The following is a 25,847-nucleotide window of genomic DNA, read 5'->3' on the forward strand; positions in this document are numbered from 1 at the left end:
CAGGCTGTCAGCGTTTCAATAAATCTCAGATGACCTGCAAGTCTCCGTGGACATGGCTTCGGGCCCAAATGGCAATCAAAACGATCTTAACCAATACTTTTCAGTGGTTATAGAGTAAGCACTACTTGTAGAACCGGTAATCTAACAGTAACACTGGAGCAGGCTGTCAGTGTTTCAAATAAATCTCAGATGATCTGCAAGTCTTCGTGGACATGGGCTTAGGGCAAAATCCATACAGAAAGATTGTTTGAAAAAGACTTTCCTACTGCTTGGATAGATTTTCTGGCCCTCGCTTCTTTGCTGTTATGCCGAAGGTGAGGTTTGAGAAGCTCTTGCAAAATTACATGAGGTTTACCATTAAATCTATCATGGTTTAGTTGTCAACGACAAGTGATGCCAAAAGACTGTCAACGGGGTTGAAAAATTATGTAGAATCCCTAGCAATTCGTTATCTCGAGGTTGAGTAAATTAAAAATTAAATGTATTCTGAAAAACAATCTTTATTACTTTTATAATTTCGGAATACTGAAACAATAAATTATAGCATGTGCTATTTACATGTAAATGTTACCTCACTGAATATTCTATTCCTGGAGACCTGTAAACTTTGACTTTACATTCCAGACCACTCGCCTCAGTTTCCATATAATAATACCTTACTTAAGTTAACTGGAACTATTGTTAAACGGGGTATTTTTGCTACGTTTTCATTCCGATAATTACAGTGCCAATTTATTTTAACTGTAATTTATTCAATAGTGATTCTGTGTATATTTTTATTAAAATTCCATGTATCGTTGAAATTCCGTAACATTTGTTTTAACTTTTTTTAGTAAACAATTAAGCAATCTAAGTTGATTTACAGTGATTTACCAAAGATTTGTTTTTTCGTAAATCAATAAGATACAGTCCTGAGGACAAGATTGGCCATTTTTTTTAAAATCTGTTCGTCCACAATATGTAGCTACTTTATGCGAGTTTTCATCCTGGTAATTAATTTGTATTACCATAAATAATCTGTACCAGTTACTGAGATCTAAAAAGAGTAAAGAATAGTCATTACGCCTATAAAACACTACACAATATAGGTCCAGTACAGATTATCACCTACCCTTAAAGTTATGAACTCCAGTCAAGAGGTAGAAAAACCATTTTGCAATTGACAGATATGTTTCTTTAAAATCTTGGTAATGCTTTAAATTATGATCATTGGGATAGATTAGGAAACGCATTGAGTATTTCACAATTCAAAAATATCACAAGCGTATTTAAAGATCCCCTGTTGTAATTTTATTCATGCGAACGTAATCCACGCCTGCACAAACCACGTGTCCACGGATAGCAATTATCTAAACCTAGTTACAATAATCAGTTTGCCGCAGTACCGCGGTTCAATTCCCGTGGGTTTTGGGAGGGAATTTATGCAGCTATAATTCCCTAATCACTGTTATGCACGGCTTGAATACAATCTCTAACGAAGAAGTAGTCTAGTATATTTGTACATAAAAAACATGGAGTTTATTTAATTCCGTCTCATTATCACACTGTAGCTACCATTACTAATTTCTCATTGCAATATGTTTGAGAGGATATTGATAGATATTTTTACTAAGGACACAAAATAAATTATTTCACCATCTTCATAGATAAATTTTTTATGGAACATAGAGTAGATTTTTGCAAAGTATTATTTAATAATGATGATTAACTGCTTTCTAAAAATATAACTTTATTTTATTTTATTTTATCAGAAATTACTATACCTTTTAATGCAAATATATATATATATATATATATATATATATATATGTGTGTGTGTGTGTAAGTATATATTATAATTATATATTAAAGAAAGCAATAAATATTTTTCCACATAAGGTTCAATTATATGACTTTTAATATTTCCATATTAGTTTCTTTTTGGATTATATTAATACATTACAATATACCAGAACTCAAATGCTATCGTATTTTTGTGACAAAAAAAGGATACTTATAATATAATTAAGTGCTTTAAAATTGTTTTTAATACAAATTTATTTTATCAATTTTTATCCTGGATTAACTCAAGAATGGTGTATTATATAAAATTATTTTACAACCTGAAAATTGGTAACTTTATATACAAGTGTTATTGTTATTTTGTTAATAGGTAAATAATTACAAATAAATTACAGTAATTGTAACTGTTTAGTAAAATATAGTTTAATTTAGATTCATGATGTATATTATATCATTACAAATTAATAATACTTGTATAGTTTTTTATGACTCCATAGAAAATCTCGTAGAAATCCAAACCTTATTGATATCATTATAACTAGTTACTCCTTCCTTGAAATTTAAGTTTTAAGTTTTATCATTTGACCATTGATCATTCAGAAGAATTAATACGAGTATGTAATGAAAATCATCCACTTTTTCTTAATAATAATAATAACGGACAAATAAAAACTGTCACATTTCTAAATGTTTTACAATTAGAATTATGTGTGCTAAAAAATTGTTTTAAATAATTACAGGAGCACAGAACATAACATTTGTATTTTGTCAATAACCTTCAAGTGTTTAAGCTTTCATCTGGTGTTTTGATATGCTCTTAAGCTATCCGTTGAGAAGGAGAACATTAAAACAAAAATTTCAATTATAACGCAGCCTGCAGACATATTTAACCCTATAGTTTGGTTGATCTTCAATAGTTAAATAACAAAAGGACTTCAAACAATGATTTATTTGAACACTACGCAAATAGTGTATGAAATCTCCTGTATGGTATAAAAGTAGTTGAAGAACTACATAGCTCGATTTTCGATATTTTTGGGTCACACAAGTCTACCGAGAAAATATAATTTAGTCCCTCGAATCATATCTATGCTAAACTGACAGTTGTGTAAACTTCTAAAAGAAATATTTAAATCTTTTTGAATCATGATAAATGCTTAAAAATGGATACAACTAAGTTTAGAATTTTTCTATTAAAAATGCTTTATATATTTTTGTAAATGTAATTGAAGTCTAAAAATCAATTCTAGCGCAAAGTTTATATATATATGTGTGTGTGTGTGTGTGTGTGTGTGTGTGTGTGTGTGTGTGTGTGTGTGTGTGTGTGTGTGTGTGTGTGTGTGTGTGTGTGTGTGTGTGTGTGTGTGTGTGTGTGTGTGAGCGTGCGCAAATATCCAATGTTTTAAGTAAGAGATATTTTGCGTTTTATTGAGAGTCTTCTAACTGTTTCTCGTTTATTCCACAGTTTACTATGTAATATACAATCTTTCAGGATATTGTAGGAAGTGTTGAGTGGATTCAGCCCAAGCAGACACCACAGCGCGGCTTTAATTTGTATTGTAAATTAGTGCTGTAACCGAGCTCCATTAGTAAGGAAGGACTTTAAACAAGGCGCTATTTACATGATGTTATTACCAAAACGAAGCATTCTAAGTACCTCATTAGTCTTAAAGGTGGTCGCCTTCTTTCACAACTGCAATGACTATTATCATTACACAACTGACAAGAAAAGTAATATTCTTTTGTTAGCAATTTTGTAATTTTACATCATTAAGATTTAAGCCATAGTTAGAAAATATTGCCGAGTTAGGAAGCGTAAGGTTTTTCTTAATTCCTGGATCTTAATTTTAGGTTATAATATAATTTAATGACTTATGAATCTATGTGAATTGTATTACTTTAAAGAGTATTTTCTTCATTGCCTTAATCGAAGATTAAATATAGAAATCTTGTTACAAAAACCATCAAATTAATTTTCTTTTTTCGGCATAATTGTAACAGAAGCTAAGATCTCCTAAAATAGAATCATATGTAATCACAAGACTTTTAAACGTCAAGCAATATTGATTTAATATACACATTTTTATAATGAAAAGCAATAAACTGTATGACTCCACAGTAGTGTTTAATTAAAACTGTGCAAACACCTAAACACATTTTCTCTTAATTTAAGAGCGTAATGCAACAAGGAGAGAAAAATTAGGTTTCCTCGGTTTAAACGGTCTGTGTTATTGTATGAGATGTGAAAGCGCCATAGGCTTACAAGTATAACGGACACTTTTAACAAGCGCCATAAAAGTGCGACATTCTGCACCAAGGCATTGTTTAGTAATTTAATGCGTTGTTGAATGTTAAATCTCCATGTACATATAACTTTACATTAACTTTAAATTAACTTCATATATTATGTATTTTGATTCTAATTTTATATAATTGATATTAATGTACATATCTGAGGAGGCATGAGCAGACAGTCTCCCGGCAGACAGATAAATAATTGTTTTAACCTACTTAGTAATAGGCTTCAATTATGCTCATGCAAATTCTATGGTTGGACATAGTTTAAGTATATGAAAACACAATATTAAAGTTTCAACTCTTTAAGTTATTGAATAAAGAAAAATGTTAAGTTATGTGCTTACTGTAAGTTTTAAGTAATGTGAGAATTTACTTATGCCTGTTATTATTGTTGTCATGGAAAAGTGAGTTGTTTTTCTTTACATATTACTGTCTTCTTCAGAATTTTCAATGGTCAAATGATAAAATTTAACTTTCAGAAAAGGAGGAATAAGTTATAATAATATCAACGAGTTTAGCATTTTCGCTGTTTTCTTTGATGAAAGAAAAGAACTTTGCTTACCATTACCTATACACATGTATATGTTTGGAATTGTATAATAAACGTGGTTCTAAATTAAACTATATATCACTGAACAGTTAAATTGACATTATATTACAGATTTACCTATTAAGGAAATTACGGTAACAATTTTATACAGATTTACTAATATCATGTTACAAAATAATATATTTACAATATTCTTGAGTTAATTTAGAATGAAAAGTGATAAAATATAAATTTATATCAAATGTTTTCAAAAATGTATTATATCTTAAGCCTTCTTTATTTATCAACATGAATTTTATCACAGAATAAGATAGAATTTTAATTACCTAGAGTATAATTTATTAATATGAACCAAGAAGAAACTAATCATGGGAATATTAAAGATATATAATTGTGCCTCTCGTATTATAAGGGGAAATATGTTTGCTTTCTTTAATAAGCAATTAATAAAATAGTTATCTTTGGTATTAATAGGTACAGTTATTTGTAATAAAGTAAAAATTGTTAAATGTATATTTTTAGGTAGCAGTAAATCATCATTACCAAATAATACTTGCAAAATCTACTGTTTGTTCAATCAAAATTTGATAAAAGAAAATTAGTGAAATAATGTATTTTGTTCGTAGTAAAACATCCGTCAATATCCTCTCAAGCATATGGCAATGAGGAAGTATTAATGGTACCTTAAGGTGCTAATTTATTGGATGAAGTTTAAATGTATCCCCTTTCAGTTACAATATATGCAATGTAACTTTTTATAAACTTGACATACAATTACCCATAAGATTCTACATATTTTTCAAAATAATAAAAATTGAATTAAAAACGAATCTAAGTAAAATTTATCATACATCCTGTTGGGATCGAACGTTTTAACTATAACACACACATTTAAAACAATATGTACAAAACTACAGAAATATTTCGCATTTATTTCTAGGTAATAAAAAATATTTTAGGTAAAACACATTATCTCATTTTTAGGCTGGTTAATAGTAGTAACATAAAACTAATATAGTTTAAATTACTTATACAATTAATATAATATATTGTAAAGAAGAATGCGAAGTAAATTTATAAAAAGTTTAATGTTCAAAAAGTATATATTGTAATTCTAAATTTATACAAGACGTACTAGACATTGCTTTATATAATATCCTTAAACATCTTGATAAAAATAAACTTTTACATCAAACTCATCTAGATCAAACATCCATACTAAAATTAGATATGATTAAAAATAAATGCTTATACAATCTGGGTTCTATCTTGTTCAATATCTACCTGGATAGAATATTTGATGTTTTAAATAATGTACAAATGCGGGTTTATGCCGATGACGTTTTGATTGTATTATCTCATAAAGATATGATAGTTTTTTTAAGAGATAGTACAATGTTACTTCAACAAACCAAACATATGGATGCACGATTAAGAATTAATAATCAACAAATCAGTCATCATGAATATGTACTTGCGAAATGAAACTATACTATTTACTACAGTTATAAGATATCAAAAATGTGCCTATCCCATATAAAAAGGCCATATAGGTGAGTATAGTATTGCTATTGTGAAAATATCGAAATTTTGAGTCAGAGTGACTATTTTGGAATCACTATTGATAATGGCCTCAGATAGAATGAACATATTTTAAAGACCCAAAAATATTCTTGTATTGCAGCTTCGCCAATTGCAGCGATGGCAGCGAGTAAAATATATTATGAGTATAGATAGGGAAATTTCAGTTTATAAAGCATTGCTGGAGTCTATAATAAATTATAGTTCAGCAGCTGAATTTCATATAAATAAACCTTACAGTCTGGAAATATAAGATCAGCGTAGCTTCGTCAAACATCTGAACATATTAACCTGAGGATCATGTTCGGCGAAGTTATCTCGAAATGTTTGGTACGTGCCACTATTAGGCCAATTACTATAGGATGATATTGTATACAAAATTTACCTAAAATGGGATTTCAACAGTGTAAACTCACACTATAGAATAGTACGAACTGAAAATTCTTTGATTCCCTCAATTTTTATTCATTGTTGTTATAATAATTAATAGTACTTGAAGAGGGGTGTATGTATCGTGATATCGTAGTAAAGCTTTATTATATTCAAATAATTCATCGTTCTTTGATACTTAACTTTAAATAAAAACATAATTATACTGTAACATATAGTAACAAAGTTGTCAGGATTTATTCAATTTATGTTTTGTCACGTAGGTAGTGTTGTAATGGTTATATTTTATTTTAGTTACTGAAAGTTTAGTTTATTTTACCGTTATAACAATTAAGAAGTTTATCACGGTTTAAAATGAAAATAAAAGATTCTGTTTCAAATTTTATATGAAAACAAAATATTTAGATTATACTTTTCTCTAATATTTTCAACTAGAAAATGTATTGTAAGGACAATGGGTTTATTGCGGGCCTAATAATTGAATTCAGGGAACACAAGTGCAGTCTAATTGGAGTAGTTAGTCCTAGTTGAAGAGCTTTCCAATAGCAATCTGCTTTCCATAACATTTCCGCTGACGAACAATCTCCCAATTATCGATTGTTTATTTTTGCACGAGTAAAAATGCTTGAAGCAATTATACCTAGAGGTCTGATTGCTTTTGGGAAAATTATTAGTCTGTGAAGACTCTTTCTCGGAAACTACCCCATTATAATCATTTGAAGTATTCCAAATTAATTTACTGAACATGGTTATTACACTAACATCATTTATATGTCTAGATTTAAGTCAATGACTAAATTTTTATATTTTATTATTTTCAATGCTAGAAGCCTGAATAAAACTTATACTTTATAGCTATACCAATGTCAGTAGAAAACTGATTATTTTGATCCATGAAACATAGTTTAGAAATTTGTTGCGTTAATTAAATTTGAGTTTATTGAGATTTAGTATTACCATACTAGACTTTTTACTTGAATTTAAATCAACACAGGAATTTACTAAACAAAGCAAATAATAGATATGTCGTACTTTTAGTTGGCAACATATGTGATAAATGCTTTATGGAGTAACATCATTAATAATTTTTATTTTGTTGGTTGCCAAAATAACAATGGATGTTCAGTGTTTTGTTGAATTTCTATCCTTGCTTCTCACGAGTTTAACTAAGTCAAAAGCAGATACGGTATATCTCATGATCAGATGCAATAAGGTTCAGGTCAGATTTTTAACTAAAATAATGTCTTGTGATTCTCACAATAAATACTTATAGAGTAAAAACAATTTTTTCAGTTAAAGTCTTGATCACATTTTACTTATAAAAGACTTATAAAAAATTGAGTCTAGTATGGAAGACCCCTGCGTAATAGGAGTGTATAGAGACGGAACCCTCCTGGAGTCCAGATACTACTAGATATTTAATTCTTCCAGGTGACACTAATGTCACCACACCTCAACAGAATTTTTTTTTGTGGGGTGGCAGAATTTCGAGTACATTATTCGAATCTAAATTCTGGAATTCAAATGTTGTTGATGCCATTAAGCTTCTAATACATAAATAGGCAATCAATCCATTGGTGCTAGAAGCTGGAGGTTTCTGGACTCTAGGTGAGAAAAAAACCTGGCTGTACATAATATCTAGTAAATAGTACAAGACATACGTTTCGAGAAGTTAGCTTTTTCCAGTGCAGTTATTCTGTAATAGTACACAGTGATTCAGTGACTACGACGGAAATCTACTCTAAAATATTCTTCACTGAACATGAAGGTTTTGTTGTTTATTTAGCATAGACTCTTAAACAATACTTAGATTTATTATAATATATGAATCTCATCATACTTTTGGCAGTGAAAATTATTCCGAGATTCCAAACAGGGAATTAGTTGTACCTCTTTTAGCTTATAACGATATTTTGAGGTTTCTGATGTTGCCGCTTTTATTTAGTAATAGGGTTGCCGTTTACTGCTGAAATTTTTCATACGTAACAACAACAATTATTGGGTGAATGTGAGGTCAGCCAAGTTTTCGCAGTAAGGAAATGAAATGTTCCAGTGAGATGTATTATGTATTGTATTTATATATAATGTACATGTAGTTACAGGGGTACTGTATTTTGCTTTCACTCATGCTAGCACCCGGAGAGTGGTATAGATTTGCATAGTTTAAAAATGTTGAATACTAAATTCACTATAATTTTATCAATCTTTAATTTAATGAATTAGCTAACCACATTACTGGCAACATGATTAGCTTAGTCCTAAGTAATCATCAAATTATATGATAATCATTAAAGCGTAATTATAAACTAATGAGGAATAAAATATTATTTCATTAAATTATATCATTTAATTAGAATTATTGCCAATTTAAAAACCAGTAGTCAACTAACGAAAGCTAAATCTGTTATTTGAATATTAATATGGAAAATGCCAAAGTCCAATTTTAAAAGACTCTTATCGATAGGTTTAATTATATTTACTGACCTTATTTATCGTAGAAAGTCAACAAGTGGCATAATTGACTAACAAGCCGGCAGCAAACTGGCCAATTAGGTCAAACAGCGTATTACAGGCAAATTATATAGGACATAGATGATAATCACATACATTAGAATGTAAAACCTGTACTAATTTATTTTTTATTAGCATTCTTATCAACCATGGTAGAAATCTATGTTCAAGTTATATTCACAGACCTAAAAAGTCTTTTTAAATAAATAATCAATTGGTAACTTAATTCCTTGGAAACAGTGAAATATGTTTATACAAGAATTGGTTACAGTTATTTTTATTTTTAAATTTATCAACATTTTCGTTTTAATGTCAGTTTTGTGGTTTTTTCTATTACAAGATCTTGTACGGTATTAGTGACGAAACCTCACGAATTATCAGTATTTATATAATGACAAAAGCGAACAGAAATATATATATATATATATATATATATATATATATATATATATATATATATATATATATATATATTTGATGTGGAACATGTGTCTAAAAAGTTTTGGTTTTACAATGTTAATTGAAAATAAGAGGTGCTTAAAAATTAATTAGACAATAAACAGTCTAATTATATTCTTCTCTAAAGATAAAATAGCAAACAAATATGAAGATCCAATATGTTTTGTATCACTTAGGTTTTAGAATTATTGTTTGTTTAAGGATAACCTGCAACTTTAATTATTCGTACGATGTAAAATACATATTGAAACAACACCGGTTAAGAATATAAGATTTCAATGAGTATGATAACATTAATTGTAAAAACCAAGTAATAAATTTGGATTTAATATTAACAACTTGTTTTCAATACCATTATTATACAAATAATTTACTGGTCTAAATTTAATATACAAATTAAAATACTGTTGAAATTTTATAGTTTTTGTTACAAATATACGCTTTTTTATTTCAGTAAATAAATAACACTTTTCAGGTTCACTGTGATTGTATTTCTTTTTTATTACGAATTGGAAGCTTACGATACATCGCATATTTAAAAAATAGCTGTGCTTTGCAGATAGAAATAATTTATATTGCACTGACACGACGCGTGTAAACGATAGCGAAAACACGAAGAAACATATCATCAAATAAAAAACAGGAAATAAAATTCAAGGTTTTATTTTTGCGGTCTATAACTGAAAATTTGTGTAATTGAGGACACAAAGTATTCTCGGAATTGAAACCCAAGCAGCCTGCATTTGACACATCGAATGGCCAACTTTTTCAATTTATACTTTTAATTTGGCTCTCTGGTGCAAGAACCGCATATTTATTTTTACAGGACAAAAAGATGGAGATCTGATTTTTAAAACTATTTAGTATTTTATATATAAATACCTTACTTGTTGTAGATTATGCGCGAACGATAAACGATTTGCTAAATATAATTAAATTGAATTAAATAATATGCGCATGTTTCAGGAAAACTGAGCATTGGAAACCTTACACCTTGAATTATATTAAAACCGAAACTGTACATTCCCTGTTTGCCATTCCGGTGTACATAGTAATGGACGCGAAATTTTAATTAGAATTACCCCACCGTATACTTTTATTTTTCAATCTTTCTGAACCCAAGTAAAATGGGGAAGTTAGGTTCTGTCCGTTTAGAAGGAAATGGCTCCACAATCATATTTATGGGTATAGGAATAATCAATTTAATCCCTCACATAGTAAACTTTACAGGTTTTATGATATTACGTGTAAAATTGATTATAGAGTGTTAAAGGATATTATTTGTTAAGATCTCCAAGGTCTATCAGCATCACACGCAATTTTCTAAATAAAAAATTATGGTTGCCTGTAAAAGTCGGTTTTACGGGCGAAGATTTTACGTGACAACGTCTTTTTCTCGGTAGAATATTTATTGATATGAATATTATTAAATTGCACAATAGGAACAAGGAATTGAATGAAAATAAGAATTGCACAAATTTTAACTATAGAAATATATTTTGTTTACTAAAACATTGTACATAATTTGAAATTAATTAAAATTTGTTATTGTAAATGGTAAAGTTGAATAAAACATTTACTAAAATTGGAATTTGAAATTCTTGCTAAACACAGTTAAATTCTAACTCCGCGCGTGGTGATTGGTCGGTTTAGTTCGTTTGTTTGGTCGCACTGTTATGACAGGTTAGAGGTTATAATTTGTTATTTTAAATGTTTGACTAGCAATACGCGCTGTTTCTTCTCAATCGACTGAATTACGATTGATTGCAGAGTGATTTAAACTAATAATTTACTTAACACTATCAACATTTGTCAATAGTATGACATAACCTATAAACTCAGTTTCTCAACTTTTGTGTCAATCTAACAATTAATCAATCAATCATAGTTTACGATAATGAAATATCAGTGTACAATTATTTACCTTTATTGTTGTTGTAGTTGTTGTAAATGACGAATCTAAGCACTCCACATTTTCACGAATAAACATAGTTATCTGCTTTATCCCGTGCGGCGGACCCACTGGACGGGCATCGTAACGTTACCGGGCGTTACACTTTTTCATGAGTGACTCCGAGCCGCAACCTAATTTAAGACGTTGTCACGTCAAAAGTGAAGCCTTCTAAGTGAAAGCAACTATGATAAAGTACTATGATAGTTTTCAAACATAAGTAGGCATGTGTCTGGTGCTTATTATTTCGGTGAAGATAGGTAAGAGATTAAAAAGTGAAATAAAATGTTTACTGGTTCATGTTAGTTTCGCGAGTGTAGGAACTTACATTTCAGGTTATAACCAATTACATATCTGACTTTACAGTTGAGTTTCTCTATGCCAATGTTTCGATCAAGAATATATATATATATATATATATATATATATATATATATATATATATATATATATATATGTAAAGATCAGCAGATGACCAAAAAGAGTGTACCTCCGGCTCGTGTAATCTCGGTCAAAGTTGAGAATTCCTTGAAGTACCGATGTATAAAATATATATGTACTTGCGTAGCGCTTTATAAATGGCCATTTTATTAACAAACTAACTAAATATTTCTATTCCCACCATTTTAAAAACATTTATTGTCTACAGTTTTTTACAGTCTCACAGTTGGGTTTTCACAGCTAACCCAACCAAGAAAATTATATATACATATTCAGGACTTGGAAACCATCTTAGATTAAAAAGAGTCTATTCTGTTGTACAATATTTCTGATGCTATAGGTATAATTGGTATTCATTGCTTACCCGATAAAGAAAATATATGTATGCGTAAACTTAAAAAAAGACTACTTTGGTCGAAAAGAAACTGCTTCCATCGCTTGTGTTCTACATCCAATATAAATGGAATAGTGGAAAATCGTTAAAACTAAGTACTTTCAACAATTCTAAATATTGTTTTGTACTAATTTTTATTTGATATAAATCTTGCTGTTTTTTGGACTCTACTCTAGGAACGAATGGCTAGCTGAGGCATATTTCTGTCCATCCTTTCTTTTCTTAAAGGACATTTAAAAGCAATACATCATTACAAGGGAACCAACTAGTTTCGGATACCTTACTTAAAAAGACTACTTTGGTCGAAAAGAATCTGTTTATAATAATCACAAGGGAACCAGTCAGTTTTGGATACCTTTATGTTCAAGGATTCATAGATTTTGTTATCAAGGTGAGTTTTATAACAGAGATGAAATAATATTTCTAATGCGTTAGTTGGTTTAAATTTGTCACTTGTGCAATCAATATTAAAAATTAGCTAATAAATGTTCTTTTCAGTCTGGGTTAATCAAATGATTAAGCACTAATTTAATATTTTTTAAACTTTGAGTATAATCTAATTAATCTGACTCTTGCAAACTTTACCTGAAAGTTTCAACAGCGTTTTAATGTCGGTTCATTTAGGATTATGTTCCGTAAGTACTCGTATCAGAAATATTTTTCCAAATTCTAAAATATTCCGGAAATTCTTTAGATTTTTTAATCCATAAACTCCTTCGTCATATTTCAGCAAATATTAAAAAGAAGAATTACTCGGATTGGCCAAGCTATTCCCAAAATTAGCGCTTAGTAACACATTTAGAGATTAATGTTTATTTATAATATAAACAAATAAAATAAAATATTATCTAAATTAGTATATATATTGACAACAGAAATAGTTGAAATACCACTATACTTGAGTTTAGCTCCACTTTACCTTTCGCTCTTGTGCAGCGCGTAAAATTTGTCACTGTAATAATCCTTTAAACTGTAAATAATAAAAAAAAACATACGAGATTGTCGAGAAAATTTTACTTTAAACTTTAAGAATAATTACTTTTGCAAAACCGTTAACAAAATAATTATTTAAAATCATTCAGATATGTTTTTAAATAATACGAGCAATATAAATTGTCTATAATCTGGCAACACAAACTCCTACAAAAAACGCCACTAAATTGGAGAATAGCACTACTAAGTTAGCTACAAAAAACTAGTGTGTATTGTGGCTTATTAGTCCATTTAAAATATCATCTTAAACATACGTTTAATGCATCTAAATTTAAATCATTCTAAGCGCATATTTAATCATTTGTATATTAATCCACATTGAGCAAAAAGAATTTGGCTAATAGCATCAGTCATAGGACATCACTTAATTGTTATTTCAATACTGAAGAATTTATAACAATTTATACAATAAAAGCTGTGACGGAACTAGATATAATTTAAATATCGGCTCATTCAGCTTGAAAATATTTACTAATTACTACTGTTGGCAATATTTACACCAGTAATCACAATACAAAAGCCCAATCTAAAGTTCAGTCAACTCAATCAAAAAAGGTAACGAAAACGCGGGAAACTTCTTTGACTAGTTGCTTGACAATAAAACTAAACATGCATAGTGATCTGCAATAACAACATCATACTACTATGTTAATTATGTTTATCGGATAATGTCAACAAGTGCCATGATTGACCAACAAGCCGGCAGCAAACTGATCAATCATCATCAAGCTATTGACACCACGTACAATATGTACGTCACGTAAACGGCCTACCAGTCAAAGCAAACATTTACATGTTTAGACATAAATAGTATTGTTATGTAGCAAGGTACAAATTTACTTTAATCTAGTGTTCAATGAGCCAAAATGAGTTTAGAATATAAATTACTCTTTCTTAAAATCTTGGTAAAATTTAAATACTGAAAGAATTTAGCTTTTAAAATAAACGTAAATGTTTTAAATGCTGTTTTTAACTCTGTAGTTTGTTATAACCTGAAACAGATTAGGCATAGAATTTTACGAAAACAATTTCAATCAAATCGACTCGATTTACGACAAAATGGTAACACAATATAATAGAAAACATCAATATTACATCCCGTTACATATGCCTAACAACTGCGATAAATTACCTCTGATAATACATTTGGTATGTATTGTTTGTTTTATATTGTTTACACAACTTGCATGATAATATTGATAACTCAGAGGCATGAGTATCTGTTAAAGATGAAAGCGAGCGAAAAAGCCAAAATACAGTTTTATAATACTCCCCTTGAAAGTTTAGTAAACATACATAAAAATATTAAAATGAACTATAGAAACATCGAGATGGGTCTTAAGAACAAAACCTTAATTCGAACTGATCAATGCAGTTGTATGTTGTTATTTTGGGCTTTAAAGTTTTGCTGTAACCCTTTGAATTTAAACCATGAATTGCATATTAAAGGTAATTTAAACTGTTCCGTTACAAATGGAAGCAAAACTTAAGAACCAAGATAGCTTACATCTTTTTTTGAAACTTCTTCATGATCCATTGGAGCTATTATTCAATTATTTTATACTCTCATGCACTAACAGAAAGGTTTGGTAAAACTACAAAAGTAATTATAACCAACACAAGTTTTCTTACTATTATCATATACTGTTCTTCGAATAAAAAAAATATTTTAAGAATAAAACTTTTCTGAACCTAATCTATAAATAATTGTTATATTCGACGCCGCATATAAATTAAGCTTATAAATTATAGATATATTGTTATAAAGCTGTGCATTTATTGTTAGTAAATTGCGGTTGAATTAATTATATTACGAATGGGCAATACAGGTTTTTTAATTTAACCGAGGAAAATTACTTAGTTTTAATAATTTTAAGTGATATTAAAAAACACCAATGAGATCAAAATAAAAAGCTATTGTAGTTTAGTACCATGTATTAGTGTAAGTGTGGAAACTGTAGAGCCCGTAATGGAACCTGAAGCTACTTACTTTTGACATATGGATTGAGCAGCTTTTCGAACTTTCAATATGACTCTTTGGTGCAGGAAAACCATGTGGTTTTGTACTGAGCAAGGAAGTTTTAAGATATTTTGTTTCCCACATTATTAAGATTATTATAATATAAAAATAACTCACTTGTTAATAAAGCATGTGTTGACGCCAACCATAGCGCTGTCAAAGTAGAATTAGCAGCACTTAATTTAGGAAACAGTGCATCGGGATTATCACATTAATACGTCCTTGAAAATTATGCGTTCCTAACAAATGAAAACTGTAGTTCACCGAAACATTTTTAGGTCAACTAATAATAGTTCAAGTAACAACTAGCTTTACTTGGAACCATGAGCAATCTGTGTACCCATTCCACTGATGACCTATATTTCTACTAGAGCAGCCAGTCCCAAAATAGTCCAGTGATATCTGAGGCGGTGTTGCCATATCGCTGCTGTCCACCAGCTGTTTCCGCTGTGTAGTAGCAACGGTCACACTGTACGTTTGATTTACATGTTATCTGCAAAACGGGCGAATGAACTTAAATGCACGTTGTGTGGGGTAACAGCTGGGTATATTTTTTATTGCAACAGATTTTACTTCGGATCAGTAATTTTCTATACGCATAAAGTGGCAACAGTGCTCGTCGCAGAGTGTAAAGAGGGGATTTAGACGCGACATCCACCATATCCGACTATATTCTTGTGGACCGCTCAGTTATCTAACACATCTAAAACTATAGAATTTAGTTTCTCCTTCTAATGAAATATCATTCAGGTTCCACAAAGAAAATCACTGAAGGTTTTCTCTAAATTAAAGAAATCCGTGTGTACTCAACTTGGACAATTCAGCTCAACCCTCTTCATGATTTCGCATTCACTCAGACAGAATATATATTTTTGCAATTTCTCTAGATAATATATATTATATTATATTAGATATTGTATATACAGGCAAGAAATTGTTTTGAAAGACTTTTTGTTGTAATTCCAAAAAAACGCAGAAAATTTGACAATTTTAACTTATATGTGACAGGTGCCGAACTATGCTTAAGAATTATTTTAGTAAATAATATTATATGCAGATATGATCGATATTTCCCCACTACTTTTATATATATTCCCCATAATATAAACTACTAATTAAATACTTAACGATCGCTTGTTTCAAGATGTTGAATTTCGTCAAATACGTATAAACGTTTGGTATAAAATGGGTGTCTAAAGCCAATTTCGATATATATTTCCCCTATTTAAACTGTTAAAAATATTAGACTAAAAGCTTTTATATGACTATATTTTGCTACCTTAACAAACTTAAAACAGACCGTCGGACTTATAGATAATAGTTACATCAATGTCAGTGAATAAGATAAAATATTAAAATTAGTCGCATTGAGGCTCTTTACACTGTTAGCTGACTTTAATATTTATTTATACGTCCGACGGTTGGTTTTAAAAATTTAAAGGTAAGAAAAATATGTCTTTAGAAAAATTTATAGTTTCATCGTTTTAACCTATTTGATACACTCCCATTTTGACCTCAATTGCAATTAGCGCAGCTGACAAGAAAACCAGGTCATGTGCTCACACAATACTAATTGGTCTCGGCTTCTGAAATACTACCGTATTGTACCCCATTATAATAAACATCAAAATGCTTTAGCATGAATATTATTAATATATATTAATATTTAAAAACTTCAAGCATTTCTAATTCTTCACTTTTATTACTTTTTAATATTTAATTTGTAATTATTAATACCATCTTCAGAGATTAATATAATAAAATAAAATAATTATTTGTACTTATTACTGTGGATTATTAGGTGTACTTAGTCTTATAAGTGTTAGTAATTAGTTACTGATTAATTGTTGGTTACAGAAAGCCGTTACTATTATCTATTATAGCAGACTAAAACAGCATATAGTACACAGACACAAATGTAACAAATTTTCTAAGGATTCATAAACCAGCGAAAAGGAGGTTTTGCGGAGAAGAAAATTACTGCTGAGTTGTCTGACACTTGATTCGGGAGGAAATTAAGTTATATTTTGTGCACGCAGTTTTTATAATGACACTTCAAAATAACGGACAATAAAAAACCATCTATGGGGCCTTGATTTTAATGTAACTGGATCTTTGGTTGTAACTTCACATAATATCACGTGGTATCGATCTTACTTTCAGATAACAAAAGTTTCTACAAATTACGTACTATTGTGTGGAAGGTTTGACTCACCGCGAATACTGGTTTAAGCTCAATTTCACCTTTCTCTTAGTACAGTGTCTGAAATCTGACACTCTCACAGTTTATTTCTGGACACTGTAGTCCACGTCTATCTGAAGAGATCCATAAAAATTCGATGACGATTTTGTGCAAAACGAACTCCTTGAAACGTTTCAACGTACAAAGGAGCTGAATTTGGTTACCCAGCGCTATTCAGGTCAAGTAAATAGGTATTCTTATTGCCTCGTCAGCTGCACAATGTCCACCCTAAAACGTTCTCGTTGATCCTAAAAAAATATACTTTACCACTTGTAGGTTAGAGGGTTTATTATGGTTATCTCGAGTTAAGTTTAGTAGATAAATTATTTAATAACACAATTTAAATCATCATATGCTGCAACACAGTTTTGTTAAACTTGATATTGTTTACCAATGTGCCTGGATTCTTTTGAATGGTATGGGTGTGTGGTGTTTTTCGTATATTATATTGTAAACAGAAATCTATAATGTTTTAACCATTTATAATGTTTAACGCTATTTTAAACAAGTTTATAATTGAAGACTTCAGGAGTTGCCTGAAGATGAAACCTTTGGTTCGAAAGGCCTCGTCCAAAAAAAAAAAACAATTTGGAAAAGTAGTGTTTTCATTACCATTTAGTAATATATAAAATTTATATAAACCTATTTCCTAGGATAAAGTTTAACATTATTATTTATATACATTTTAGTATTCCTAAAGTTTCTATTTCTTAAAGATATAAATAGTGTAAAACATAGTTTATGGATATTTACATTCAAATTAAACATCAGACGAGTTACTAATGTATCGTTTTTATTCATTGATTTTCAATACTGATCCCTTACATACGAGAATTTATATATATCACATTTTAAATTCTTGTATTTACAATCCACAGAATCTTACTTTCTGTCTAAGTAATACGATACTGATGGTATTATTGATGGTGCCCAGTTGGTAATATCACGGTTTAGTAAACTTCAGATGATATAAAAACATTTATTTATTGGATATATGTATTGAATATGTATAGGTGTATTATACGCTACATCTAATATCAAATTAAAAATAAAAGAATAACAATATACGTAATTAAAAAGTGTTTTTTTATGATCTCGCACAACATTAGTTCAAGTATTTACAATTTATATGCAAAAGCAACGTAGAAATACTATAAAACATGGTCGTTGGTAATAATTCTGCCAATTTTCTTTAAATACAAATTTATAAGTTGATTGCAATGTCCGATATAATATAGATTTTGTCTAACATAAAAATAATCAATATGAGCAGAAACATGTATATAAACAAATTGATGACATTATACTAAAACACTAACTACTCTAAATCAGAAAAGGCTTTTTGGAATCAATCGAAACTTTGAGGGCATTTGAGAGAGAATTTTAGATCAAAGAAAGAGTACTTTATAGACAGATCGAGCCTAATGTAACTGGGAGTAAAGAAAACAGAGTCCCGTTGATGTTGTTAAAAATACAACAGCACGCTGTGATCCGTTCAACCTATAGAATTTATCTCACGTATATGTTAAAATATACAATATCATATACTGTTCTTCTCGCTATCAGAGGAAGTCTCGAAGAACTCCCTCTTACATTTTACCATTTTTGAACCATTGTTTGTTTTCAGCAAAACAACAGTTCTATCAAGCTGTAATTTGTTTGTCGGTTACCTCCAAAGTTGTCCTCGAGTGTTTAGAACACAGTATTCCTAATTCAAGGATCAATTTAAATACGACTCATTTAGTTTGATGTTACATTATAATGGCTTTACTCAATTATTTCGCCTGTTGTTGATTAATCTGTGTTACTTTGCTATCCTTGTGGAAGTTTTCTTTCAAGGAGTTTCAATATTAAATTACTTCAATGCAATTAACTAAATACGTGCTTTCTGGTAGCTTGAGAACTTTTTAAGGTGTTCAGATTTTAACTGGTTGACAAAATAGTTGTTTTTCACTCAAACTTGCAAACATTACTTAACTAATATAAAGAATTCTAATTTTTTAAACTACAATTATGTTCCAGAATCAATAAATTTGAATTCACTATTGACTCGGTTTTTATATTCGTGATACAACTCACTTTCCAGGTTTTAGCTAGTATTAGTATAAGTCCTCGATATTGTAAAGGCACCTTAGTGCAGAAACGAGAGTAAGTTTACACTGTAAAATGTTTCAATCTATATGAGGAATTGTAAGACTGAAAACTTGAGGACTGTATAAGTACTTTTGAGTGATATAAAGGACTCTCTATTCCTAATATCGCATCTGCAAACCAAAACCATATAATTTAAAACTAGTTTTTCTTAGTAGAGATATTTCCAATACAAAATAAAAGGGCCTGATATACGAGTGTAAGATAAAAGGTTTAAAAATGGCAAATAATGAATATTTTCATATATTACTTATTACACTAAACACCAACCACCAGACACGTATATAGCAGTTATATAAGGTCAACGAACGAGATCAACGAGACTGAAAACTGCATCTTTTGTTTCTGTAGCTGGAAGGAAAATACATTAAGGCCAAGCTGCATATCGTGCACATTGCAATATCTTCAATTGTCGAGATTTACTAAATTTGTTTTTAATTATTACCCTAAAAATAACAATACTTATTGAGTATATTTAAGGATAGTTTGGTACACAAAGTCAACCTTTAAAAAAATAATTATGTGATAAATGCTTCAATTTAGTCCTTATCAATGATATATACTAAACTGAAATTGTAAACTATAACAGATATATCCATTACACACGAGTCTTTGCTAGTTTATTGTCAACTGGCCCAATTATGAATTCAACTAGCAATTAAATATTGACAAATTTTTATTCCTAATATTGAAGTATTGGATCTTGCAACGTCGCTTTATTAACTTAGCCACACAATAAATTGCACATGTCCACATTTTAATTTTCATTGATTCCTTAGACATACATGTACCGGGTGTATTAAAGGTTTCACCCCCCCCCCATTTACTTTCTTATGAATAAAGATGGAGTAATTTACTTTAGCGACTTTTTATGAAGAATTAAAAAGTTTTTTATGTGTGACGATTTTTGACCACTCTCGGGTAAATCGCATAAATGCGATATTTTGGGGGCAAGTCAAAACTTTTTATTATATACCCCTAACAAATTACAACTCATTTTAAAGGTCTTATAAAAAGAAGAATAATGAAACAAACTAGAGGTCTCTAATGTTGCTATATTAAACGTTGGTGGTCTATTAAAATTTGAATTGGTTTATAAATCCTCAAAATTTAAGTCCATTTTGTAGTTATTTTAAGGCAGATAAAACATTCACTCACTAGTTATTTTGAGAACTCACGACACCTAGTCATAAAACATGTTATTACAAGAATCAACAACCTTGAATAACATAGCATATATTACGTTTTGTTTCTTTTAACCGAAGCCCAGTAGAAGGTCCTGGGAATAACAATGGCTGAATGGAATAACATATTATCTCTTATTAGTTACCAGTTAATTTGTGAAGTATATTCCGTCCAGTTACTGTCTCCTGGTAATTTATTTTTTAAGTTCTCATGGAAATAACAAGTTTTTATAATGTTCAGGCAAATGCGTTCCAACTTAATAAATAATGATTAGTCATAATAGTAACATAACTCACGCTATTCTTCGTTGTTCCATCAAGCTATCACTACTAATAGTGGACACTTAGCGTTGGAATTTAAGCGAGTGTAATAATGTAAGCCACAGACATATTACATCTCAGCATAAGCGAGAGGAACGTTGGCACAGTAACTGTTATTACAGTAATATTACCACATGAAAGTTCTACACATGAGATTTAATAAAAGAAAGTTGATAATTCAACACATACAACAACTGATACATTTAGAGCTAATGAAACAACGTAATCCATCTACCCAGAATAATCCTGAAAGCTAGGAAGTCTTGCAGGGATATTTTATTCAGTCGTTTCCGCTACTCCCTGTTGAATTTACGGTAAACACAATGGTTTATGTATTACCATTACTAATGAACATTTCATGGAAGAGAGGAAAGTAAAAATTATATAATATAATATGATTGTTAGCTACTTTAAAAGAGCAACGGGTTTGTTTTTAGGTTTTATTTTATATTCCCGTACGAAGATAGGTTTAAACGTTGGCTTGGAACCGTATTTTGAGTATTTGAGCCAGACAGTACAAGTACTCCTTACAAAAGATTAGTTATTTTATTTATTGCTTTTCCAATCTTACAAAAGAAAATATTTCAAATCTTATACGTATCTTGGGAATAAATTGTCAATTCAGCACCACTTCTGTTTTCCATCCAGCAGCCAACAGGTTTGCCGAACGGATTCATTGACAACTTAAACCCACAGTTAGATGTCAGTCTATAGAATACTATCTGATCTATGACCAAACTTTCTGGCGTGCATCTGAGCTGCATGGGAGAGGATTTTATAAATATGCTCTATGGATGTTTATTTATTAGGCCTTTAAGTAACGATGCACTAATAACTTTGGCAATGTAGACCCCAAAAAATGATGTCCTGTCTTGCCTGTGAAAGGACAGCTGTGATCCACGGAGATGAGGCTGACGTTACACTCTACATTGACTGTAACTCACATCCGCTAAAGATTATAAAAAGAAAAAAACTAAGATGCTAAATCATTCATTTTCTCTAATTTTATAAATATCAGAAGGTCAAAATTACGCGGTCAGTATGGCAAATTCACTTTGCCTTAGGGGTACCAAGTGTGTTTTATCATCCCATTATCTGGCATTATACCATTGTTGTTCTTTAAGGGGACAGAGACGTCAAAAATATTATTTTTTTCACTTGTTCACATTTTTATTTAGTAAAATACTCCGTTTAATTCTGAAAATTTTGATACCACACACAAGCATATTAACTTTATATATATATATATATTAAAGAAAAAATGAAACGTTACACTAATTTTTCGACGAACTATTATCAACTAATGTAGTCAACGATCCAGTAAAACAAGTTTTGTATCGGGTATATATATGTGATGTTTTATAACCTATTGTTTTCTGAACATCTATGATCTAGTTACTTTAGGTTTCTATGGTTTTGTTTCCTAGCAGAAGTCAGCTGTGTTTCATTGTAGATTGTTTATTATTTTGGCTATTCCTTTCGTTCTGACACTAAGTTTGGTTAGTGACTGTGAAGTTTGTTTTGTGTTGTTGTTTATTTTGTTAATTTGTATAGATAATACTAAAGTACAATGCCTAGGATAAAAAAGTTTAATAAAGTATAGAATAAAAATAATAATAATTATTAAAAATAAATAAAATAAATAAATAAAATAAATAATTAATAAAATAGAAGAAATAATAAAAGGAAGCTAGAAGATTATGAAGAAGCAGATAACCTATCCTATGCCCCTGGAGCATTTTAATGTAAGTCTACATTGTCATGTAACATATTATAAGGTATAGTCGTGACGTTTTGTTCGTTTTCCGAAAACCTATTTTTATAGGGGTTAGGTACACTTTTCTCAGCCAAATATAAATGGATTCATCTGAATTTTTTACAGTTTGTTAATAATACTTCAGGCAACAAAATGATGAAGTAAAACTCCAATATCTTGTTTGGTATTTTTTTTATTAAATTTAATCAAACCAAAAATATGTAAAAAATATTAACATTAAAAAAAATGTATTATTTATTTTATTTTTTGAAAAATTAAAATAATACTTCATCAAATTAATTAGAACAATGTGTATTTATACTACAAAAAGTTTCAAAGTCTTTTAGTTTTTTTTTTTTTTTAATTTATCTAAATATTACCAAATTAACATGGGCGAGATAGGGACGTCCCTGTCCCCTGAAAATGAGGTCAAATATCCAGCAAGGGGAGATTTAGTGTCAGCTGAATCAGATATTACCGGCCGGCAGTCGAACATTCAATGTTTACTTTGGTTATTATAGCATGTGTGATTATTCATACTGTGTACTTTTATAACATTTTCAATGTAATACATGTCAGACCTATTTCATTTAAGTATTCGTCTAAATTCTTTCCTTGAATTGTATATATGTATCCTTTATACCGCTATGCCGAGTATATCTGTAGCATTCGGTACGGTCGGCATATACACAACAGTTTCCTATATCCAGGTATAATACACTCTGACAAGTCATCCATTACTGGTGTCTCGTCTGTCACAGTGTAGTACTGTAGCATTCAGTACGGTCGGCATATACACAAAAGTTTCCTATACCTCTACCCAGGTATAATACACTCTGACAAGTCATCCATTACTGGTGTCTCGTCTGTCACAGTGTAGTACTGTAGCATTCAGTACGGTCGGCATATACACAACAGTTTCCTATATCTACCCAGGTATAATACACTCTGACAAGTCATCCATTACTGGTGTCTCGTCTGTCACAGTGTAGTACTGTAGCATTCAGTACCAGGCACTCAGGTCGGTCGACATATACACAATAACTTCCTATATCCTCTCCTCAGGTATAATACACTCTGACAAGTCATCCATTACTGGTGTCTCGTCTGTCACAGTGTAGTACTGTAGCATTCAGTACGGTCGGCACATACACAACAGTTTCCTATACCTCTACCCAGGTATAATACACTCTGACAAGTCATCCATTACTGGTGTCTCGTCTGTCACAGTGTAGTACTGTAGCATTCAGTACGGTCGGCATATACACAACAGTTTCCTATACCTCTACCCAGGTATAATACACTCTGACAAGTCATCCATTACTGGTGTCTCGTCTGTCACAGTGTAGTACTGTAGCATTCAGTACGGTCGGCATATACACAATAACTTCCTAATCCTCTCCTCAGGTATAATACACTCTGACAAGTCATCCATTACTGGTGTCTCGTCTGTCACAGTGTAGTACTGTAGCATTCAGTACGGTCGGCACATACACAACAGTTTCCTATACCTCTACCCAGGTATAATACACTCTGACAAGTCATCCATTACTGGTGTCTAGTCTGTCACAGTGTAGTACTGTAGCATTCAGGTCGGTCGACATATACACAATAACTTCCTAATCCTCTACCTCAGGTATAATACACTCTGACAAGTCATCCATTACTGGTGTCTCGTCTGTCACAGTGTAGTACTGTAGCACTCAGGTCGGTCGACATATACACAATAACTTCCTAATCCTCTCCTCAGGTATAATACACTCTGACAAGTCATCCATTACTGGTGTCTCGTCTGTCACAGTGTAGTACTGTAGCACTCAGGTCGGTCGACATATACACAATAACTTCCTAATCCTCTCCTCAGGTATAATACACTCTGACAGGTCATCCATTACTGGTGTCTAGTCTGTCACAATGTAGTACTGTAGCACTCAGGTCGGTCGACATATACGCAATAACTTCCTAATCCTCTCCTCAGGTATAATACACTCTGACAGGTCATCCATTACTGGTGCCTCGACAGTCACGTTGTTTAAATTGAAACGGATTACCAAACAGTTCAGCAATGCTCACTGATGTATTTCAATTTGACAGTATTGAATATTATAGTTTTGAATCTTGTGTTCCATGTTCCATTATTTTACTAGCTATCTGTATTATATGTTACACATGATTAGCATATAAGAAGTGTTTCAGTAATAAAGTTCAGTCACAAAATTACAATTTGCTTATTTGCATAATCCAACATTGGATTTCAATGAATGTATTCCTTGTCACGAGGAATTTAAATTTCATAAAATTATACTGCATATTAATTAAACTTTTATATAGAAACAAATCGTTATGAGAATATAATATACTTACTAAACTTACTAAAAGTGAAAGTCTTAATCTGGGAAAAATAATACAGGTAAAGATTTTGGCAGAGTTAGTTATAGCAGCTAAAGTTAATGGCGTTAAATAATAAACATTCCTCGAGATAGATTTTATCACCAAAATATCAAAATTTTAGTGTTTAATGATAAATACCTGAGAGTGTTAAGACATATTATTATCATTCTAATCCAAATTCCTAAAAACAGAATCTTCCCATTTGGCCATCACTAAAGACACGAAAGAACACAAACAACAAAAATCTGCAGTTTTCACAACTAAACAAGGGTAACTGATCAATTTTTTCAAGTCAAGTATGCACCAAAATTTAATTAACTAGCAATAGTGAAAAATCAGTTTGTAAATAAATTTACACTAGATGCCCTTCGACAAACAAGATCGAAACAGTAGACTTAAAACACTTCAACAAAGATAGAAATTACCAAAAAC

This window comes from Homalodisca vitripennis, chromosome 1, assembly GCF_021130785.1.
Source record: "Homalodisca vitripennis isolate AUS2020 chromosome 1, UT_GWSS_2.1, whole genome shotgun sequence".
NCBI lineage: Eukaryota > Metazoa > Arthropoda > Insecta > Hemiptera > Cicadellidae > Homalodisca > Homalodisca vitripennis.